Source organism: Oryza sativa, chromosome 12 (assembly GCF_034140825.1).
Source record: "Oryza sativa Japonica Group chromosome 12, ASM3414082v1".
Taxonomy (NCBI): domain Eukaryota; kingdom Viridiplantae; phylum Streptophyta; class Magnoliopsida; order Poales; family Poaceae; genus Oryza; species Oryza sativa.
In genome coordinates this window covers 20,722,095-20,729,870 of record NC_089046.1, presented here as the reverse complement: position 1 = coordinate 20,729,870, position 7,776 = coordinate 20,722,095, and the positions used below count along the sequence as shown (strand labels likewise).

At 43.5% G+C, this 7,776-nt stretch overlaps 1 non-coding gene across 1 annotated transcript; it reads left to right on the top strand.

Moving 5' to 3' along the window:
• Nucleotides 1–7,317: 7,317 nt before the first annotated feature.
• LOC112937501 (small nucleolar RNA R71) lies at nt 7,318–7,424 on the top strand. The gene has a single exon (XR_003240165.1). It is a non-coding gene; the product is annotated as a small nucleolar RNA R71 (small nucleolar RNA).
• Nucleotides 7,425–7,776: the final 352 nt, after the last annotated feature.

Sequence of the window (7,776 nt, the reverse complement as noted above, 5' to 3'; positions counted from 1 at the left end):
TCTTAACAATTATAATTAGATCATTAATGATCAAATAATTACTGAACTGTTCTTTGTATTATTAAGAGTTGAGCTCTGAAAAATCCGAGAAAATTTCAGAGAGTTGACTTAACCATGGAGAATTTAACAAAAATTAAATCCATCCATGCTTTAGATTTAAGAAATTTTATTTCCCACATTTTACTTCACTTGAAAATTAAAGAACATTTAATATAAATTCTATTATTAATTTATTAAATAATTTATAAATCCTGAAACGAAAATCAGGATGTGACATATACCATTGTAGCATTTCACCCGAGAGTATTCCAAGGGTATCGTATTTATTTTATCCCGTGGGAAGATCATGTAGAGAGAACGTGACTAATAATTTATATATTGCTTGTGGTAATCATATTCTAAATAGGGGTTAAGATAATCCAAGGATAGAGTGACACACAAGCATAAACTACTCATTCTCATAATATATTATCTAAGCTAAGTGGAAAGAAAAGAGGAAGATAATCTATTCCTATACTTATAATATACATAGTATACATACATCCTAGTTAACTAATATTCTACCTAATACCCTCTATCCGATGCCCTCCTGGTACTTCGAGAAGCCACCTCTGACTGCCGAGTTCCTTACGACAGCCTGTCATGACTATACAACCGGGGCTAAATACGGAGGAATACCCTTCCCAGGAAATTAACTTTGGATTATATACCGGCGAGGAGGAATACCCGTACTGAGCTGTCACCATCAGGGGCCCACCTCTCATCCGCAATATATAACCCCAAATAATGATATCTCGTAATCTAGACACCATGTCTAAACTACTAGATACTACTCTAATATCATCATCATGACATAGAGTAATTGCATAAGCAAACATTATACCCGCACCAAAGCATCTCCCAGATAAGCTAGCCGTATATTTAGTATAACATGGACATAATGTAAAGTAGGTACTCATATACTTGGAAAGTGTTTCAATACCATAAATGTATTTAGAAGAGTATTCTAATAAAAGTACAAAAGCTTACAAAAGAGAAGAGAAAAGCTGCTAGAGCCATACCCGAACTCTTCCGAAGGCTTCCGGACTCCTGATTTCTACTCTATTCCTATTCCACCAGCTAGATACTACTAAACTAAACTTGAGAGAAATGAGAGAGTTATTGCTTGAGGTGTGTGAGTGAAGTGAGAAGGTGAAGTCCTTATATAGATGTAGTTATGATGGTTGTGGAAGGGGAATTGTCCGAAGTGCCCTCTAACCGCCATTGGGATGCAATCCTGGACGTCCACACGAAAACCTGGATCCAGCGGCGCCAGGATTGGTTCGGCCAAACAACCAGGTTTGGCCGAACCTGGGGCTGGCCCAATCCAGCCCAATTTTGGCTGGTGGCCTCCTCTATTGCTCCACTCCGCAGACTTGTGAATTTCGGCCCAATTCATCGTGTCAATTTTGAGTTCTTGGCCCATTCATACATAAGTTTGATTGTCGACATCGTCCGATTGATTTATCGTTTGTGTTGACGTCGATTCTCCTTCACTTTATTGTTATTCTCTGCAAAAGGTTAGTAAACCTAATACTAGTGGAATATTATTACTCTAACATTTTTATGCATTGCAAGCATCACTAGATTTCTCCTATGTTGGTAGTATTGACGGTCAAAACTAATCGATAACGATCATCAACAAAACCCCCTAAGCTTGAACCTTTGCTCGTCCCGAGTGAAGGACGTAAGGGAACAAAGACTTGGTTGTTGATCAGGAGTTGCTACGATGCTGCATATCTCAAAGATACAGGTGCAAGGTTTGTGTACTCTCTATCAGATTAAATAATCTTTGGCACGGTGGCTTACCCTTACCCCTGATTCCCACGAGACACTACCTCTCCTTGACTTAGGCAGTTGAAAGACAGAACAGCAATGAGAGCACCAATCACCTAACCTTTATTTAACTCTTATTCCGGAAGTTTTCAAATGATTTTGAAAAAGAAAACCTAGTTCCTCGAATGATTCACTCTAAGGTTTTAATATGTGGATCTCGGTAGGGATCAAACATGGCATACTTGCATTCACATTTATTACTAAGTCAAAAACTTAGACTAAAACAAATAACTAAACATACTCAAGATCAAGATCGTGCAATGTGTGTGGTGTATGATGGAAGTGGTATATGAGGAAAAATAAAGAAAAATGCTTCTCCTTTGTGCTTACTTTCTTCTCCCAAAAATCCTTCTTTTATTGATTAGGAGAGGGCATGATTGCATTTTTTTTAGCATCATGCTCATGCTTGAAGGAGCATAACTTTATTTTTTTTCAGAACCATGCCCTTTCCCTCCTCTCTTTTTTTTTCAAAAGGACTTTTCTTTTTAGGAGAAGAAAGCACATGAAAGCATGGAGAATTTATTTTTGTGGTAATAGGGAAATGAAATGGAATATTGCTTAGCTCCCAGTGTAGGAGTTTAGCATGTGCATAAATGTGGGTGTATGATCTTGATCATAGAGCATGAAATGTATCTACACAAGTCACAAGAGTTTGACAAAGTTTAATGGAATGGCAAGTAACCAAAATGTATATGGTTTAATCATGATAGCACATTTTTTGCTTTGGTAGGAATTTTCATTAAATGAGGAACTCTCAGTTTTATCATTTTGAAAAACAAAACATCCAGAATTCAAGTCAAACTAGTATCAGGATCATAGCAACTCTTATTTACCATCTCATATCTTACAACAACTTAGACTCAGATCAGCAAGTGCAGCTCATTTACCTCAGGTTCCCAGATAATTGTTGGCTACTTATATTTAACCTTTGAGAGAGTATTTACCAAGAACCCATATATAAGAAATATAAAACAGAGCAACTATTCATCATTTCAACAAAGAGAACTAGCTTGTCTTACCTAGCATGACTCAAACATATCCTATCTTTTTGGGTATTTTTTATTTTGCAAATTTTTATGTTGTTTTTATTTTATAAGATGCAATTGGAAAGCAAATATGCAATTGGAAAGGGAAATATACAATGTGATACAAGTTACCTTAGTGGGGGTAGAGATATCTTCCCCCAAGTTTGGCTTTCGCTCAGGGTCCTGGATGAGGATTGAATCCCTGAAAGCGGAAGTATGCTTGAAGGCCATCGTGCTGTTGCTGCATCATGTTGTTGAAATTGGCGAACTGAGCATCAGCAGATTGTTGCCATTCTTGCGTTTGTGCCATGTGTTCCGAGAGGTTGTACTGGATCTCCCCCGTCTGCATATCAAAGGTGTCCATTCTCCTAGTGATTTTACCCAAGTCCCAACGAGAGGAACTTGAGCGCCATTCACCTGGAGATGGAGGCACACCACTTGATCTGGAAGGTTGGTTGTCCCCCTATTGTATGTCATGAGGCGCACGCCACCGGTCCTCACTGGCACTTGCCCAGCCTGAGACTCAGATGCTGTGACGTGGAGTTTGGGTCCATCCGAGTGCATCCCCCCGTTGGCTCCCAACCTCCCTCATACATCTGCACGGGTGTTGAGGATGATGAACTTTCTTGTTCATTTCTTGTCATGTTGCGCGTCTCCCTGTATGTTCCACCTGCACGAGATTCTTCTATGGTCTGCAGGGGTATGGTTAGTTCACGGTAGTTGTACAAATGATACCCCGCAATTGGCAACGGGATTTCATTTGTACAACTTGGGAAAAAGTATATCACAGACCAACACAAGTCTTTTCTAGTTCACGGTAGTTGTACAAATGATACCCCGCATTTGGCAACGGGATTTCATTTGTACAACTTGGGAAAAAGTATATCACAGACCAACACAAGTCTTTTCTGCACACTTTGTGCTCTAGGCCTAGGTCATTGATTATCCTCACAGACCAACACAAGTCTTTTCTGCACACTTTGTCCTCACTCGTGCGCACTCGGGAAGAATTTCCCGATCGGTCACTCGCCAAGCACACTTAACCCTAAAGTTCTTTGGAGATCGGCTTCCAGAAAAGAAGTTGCAACTTGTTGACATTTGTATTCTATTAATCCTATTGAGCCCTGGGCCGGGATGTTACAGATAAGCTTCATCAATACGCGGACAAGCGGCTGAGATAAAAGCAATTTGATCGCTAACGACCCCTAGCCCTTTTGCTATCCGAGTAATCAGAGAAGTGCACTCAACAGGAGTAAAGAACTTGATACTTTCTAACCATTGCCGTATCATACATTTTACAGGAGCAATTTTGATTTTTCTAACCATGGCAAACATGATAATTAATTCATCTCCCCTAATGGGTCTTAGATCACCTCTAGGAAACAAAGTCATAGCAATCCATTTGTGCATGAGCCTAAGTGTAGGATTATGGATATCATTCGTTCTAGGTTTCTTGCAAATTGGAGCACCAGAAATATCTTCCCAAAACCTATTTTTCTCGAACCCAGAAATTCCTTTCTGGAGATCGATTTTACAGGTATCATGGAAACCAAGAAGTGTACTTAAGCCTTTCCATGTAAGTGTAAACTCCTCATGGAAAAAGCGAAAGGAAATTCCATCTTCTATTTCTTTCAAAGTGCACAGAAATTGCAAAGTAAGCAAACGAGAACCAGGCTCATCTACCATAGCAAATTTCTGCCAACCAACAGCTTTCCAAATAGCACGAAATTCAGTATCCATACCTATCTTTTTTATCAGCTCCGGTGAGTATTCTCGCGTGTGAGCATACTCCCGGTCGGCTAGCATATAGTAGGCTTGTCTCTCCCGATCACCAACAAGGTCAAGATCGGCGTGGTTCAGGAGTTGTGGCGGAACTTTGGCATCTTCCATCACGATATCGGCTGATGAACGAGTACTAGACTCATCATGATGACTTGATGAAGAGCCGGACTCCTTGAACAGACGAGACAATCGCCTCTTCATTCTGCACAATGGAGCAAGAACGGACGAACTCGGCGGGGGTTAGGAATGACAAGGATTTCACTCGCCAGTTAGTTTCACCAAAGCGACTTGTATATATGCAACTAAGAGTTTAAATTTGAGGGAAACTATCAAAGTTTGAATGAACTTGAGAGCAAACTTTGGAGAGGGAATGAAAACGTGTTGAAATGGGGTGGAATTCCCTCTCCCGGCCTGTTGGCTTAAGTAGTGCACCCACAACGGTCAAAACCGACCTATGGGGCCCACTAGCCGTTGCCTAAAAGGAGGGGGCAGCTGACCGTTGGCCTGGCTGGTTCGGCCGAACCCCTGGTAGGCCAAACCGGCCCCACTTTCGGCCGTTGGATTCCAACGGTCAGTGTGGTCATGGCACAATGAATTTTTATTGAAAATTTTATTTTGGTTTGCTCTGAAAAATTCATTTGAAGAATTTCCTCAAAATTCAAAAGTCCTAAATGCAATTTTGAAGTTCAAACATGTGATGATGCAAAAATTCAAATTGTTGAAATCAATTATGCGGATACATACCAATTTACCTGTTGGCGAAAGTCGCGTCATTTAAAGTCCGACGTGCAAGACTGTACCTCCTTCTGATTCAGTTCAAGAATTTTCTACCCGTCTCCGGAGGTGTTGGAGCGGGCGTCGTTGGCTTCTTCCTCCACACCTTCTTTGGTTTTGGTGTGGATAGCGGCTTCTTCTAAGCTGGCTGCTCTGACTTCTTGGCCGGTATGGGTGGTTTTATCGGCGTCTTCCAATAACGGTTCCTAGGCATCGTTGTTTCCTTCTCCAGGAAATTCTGCATGAATTTCACCAGGCTATCCGTTTTCGGTGGCTCCACTTCGACCTCTTGAATATTCTGCGGGTTCGGCCTGTACTTTATTCTGACCATGGAGCATTGTTCCGTCCTCGGTTGAAACTCAAACTTCTCTTCCTTCCTGTTGATATGGAAACGGATACTCCCCATTCCCACGTCAATATTGGCTCCTGCGGTGCTGAGGAACGGACGCCCCAGGATGAGCAGCGTCTCCTTTCCCGTCTCTATGTCCAGCACCACGAAATCAACCGGGATGAATAAATCCCGTATCTTGACTAGCACATCTTCCGCTATCCCTGCGGGGTAACGGACTGATGAATCAGCCAATTGTAGGCGAATCGGTGTTAGTGCCAACACCGTGAAGTTGAGCTTGTCGAAGACGTCTTTTGGCATGACGCTGACACTAGCTCCAAGGTCGCACAAGTCCTGGTCGAACTGCTGTGCCCCGATCGAGCAGGTGATCGTGGGACACCCCGGATATTTCTTCTTTTCCGGGAGCTTGTGGAGTATAATGTTGCTGCATTGCTCTGTCAGGTCGACCACCTCCGTTGTTGGGAGCGGTCTCTTGTTGTTGAGGATATCCTTGAGAAACGGGCATATGTTGGAACTTGCATGGCGTCCAACAACGGCACGTTAATGTGGATTTTCTGGATTACTTCAACAAAACGAGCGAATTGCTCGTCCACTGACGGTCTCCTACTTCATTGAGGGAAAGGCAGCAACCGTGTGTCGCAGTACTCCTACGGCACTGTCTTTTCTGGCTGAACATCCATATCAGCCGAGTCACTAGATGGTGCTTCTTTTGACATCCCAGTAGTTCCTGAAGGGTTAGGATATGGCGGATCACGAGTGGACTTACCTTCCCTCGTCGTGATCGCCTTGACATTTTCATTGGAGGAGTCGGGTTGCCCTGGAATCCTCCCAGTTTCATTTGCAGGGACGAAAGATGCCAACTGAGCTAACTGGGTTTCTATCATTTTATTAAAGCTCAGCTGATTTTGAAAAGCGGAAGCAAAGCCATATAATTTGACATTTATGTTCTCCAGGACCTTGTCATTGGCCGCAAGATTTTTGCTTAGCGCATCAGTGGTTTTAGCTTGCGCAAAGACTAGATGCTTCAAGCAGGGCTGGTTAGAGAAATTACCGTTATTGTTACCTCCTTGATAATATGCGTGTGGTTGGTTCCATCCCTGACCTCCTTGTGGACGATACCCGTTGTTCTTGTTGCCCATGTACATCGCCTCCTCACGGGTTTCCGAGCAGTCATTCCCAGAATGACACGTATTGCCGCAGACCTCACACGTGACGTGCGAGTCCAAGGCCTTGACGGTGCCTTGTGGCCGTTTCTCGTGGTCGTCCAACCGCTTCATGAGGAGGTCCAGCTTGGCAGCAAGCAATTCCGTCTCCTTGACGGTGTGCATGCCTTGCTAGCGGGTCTGGAGTCGTTCCTCACTCTAACCCATATTGGAGACCATCTTCTCTATTAGATCAACGGCTCCTTGAACCGTTTTAGAGAATAACGCTTCTCCAGCTGCCGCATCCAGGTGATCGCGGGACGTCGGGGTGAGTCCATTATAAAAGTTCTGCAAGATCAGCCAGTCGTCCATCCCATGATGAGGACAGGCGGCTACATATTCTTGCAGACGTTCCCATGCTTCAGGAATAGACTCATCCCTCGTCTGCTGGAAACTGGAAATTCGTCCACGAAGGGCATTAGTTTTGCCCATCGGGAAGAACTTCGAGAGGAATGCCGTAGAACACTTATGCCAGGTGTTGACAGCAGCACAGTTGGCATAGAACTACTGCTTCGCCCTCTCGAGAAGGGAGAACGGGAACAGTCGCAGCCTGACAGCGTCGGGACTGACGCCTTTGATGGTGTACGTGCTACAAATCTCCAGGAACTGTTGCAGATGAGCATTGGCATCCTCATTAGGCTTGCCACAGAACGGGCTAGCCTGCGCCATCGTGATGAGGCTGGACTTCAAATCGAAATCCATGTCTCCCATGTTGATCTGTGGCCCAATGGCCACATTGTCAGCAGAAGGAGCAGCGAACTCGCGGAGA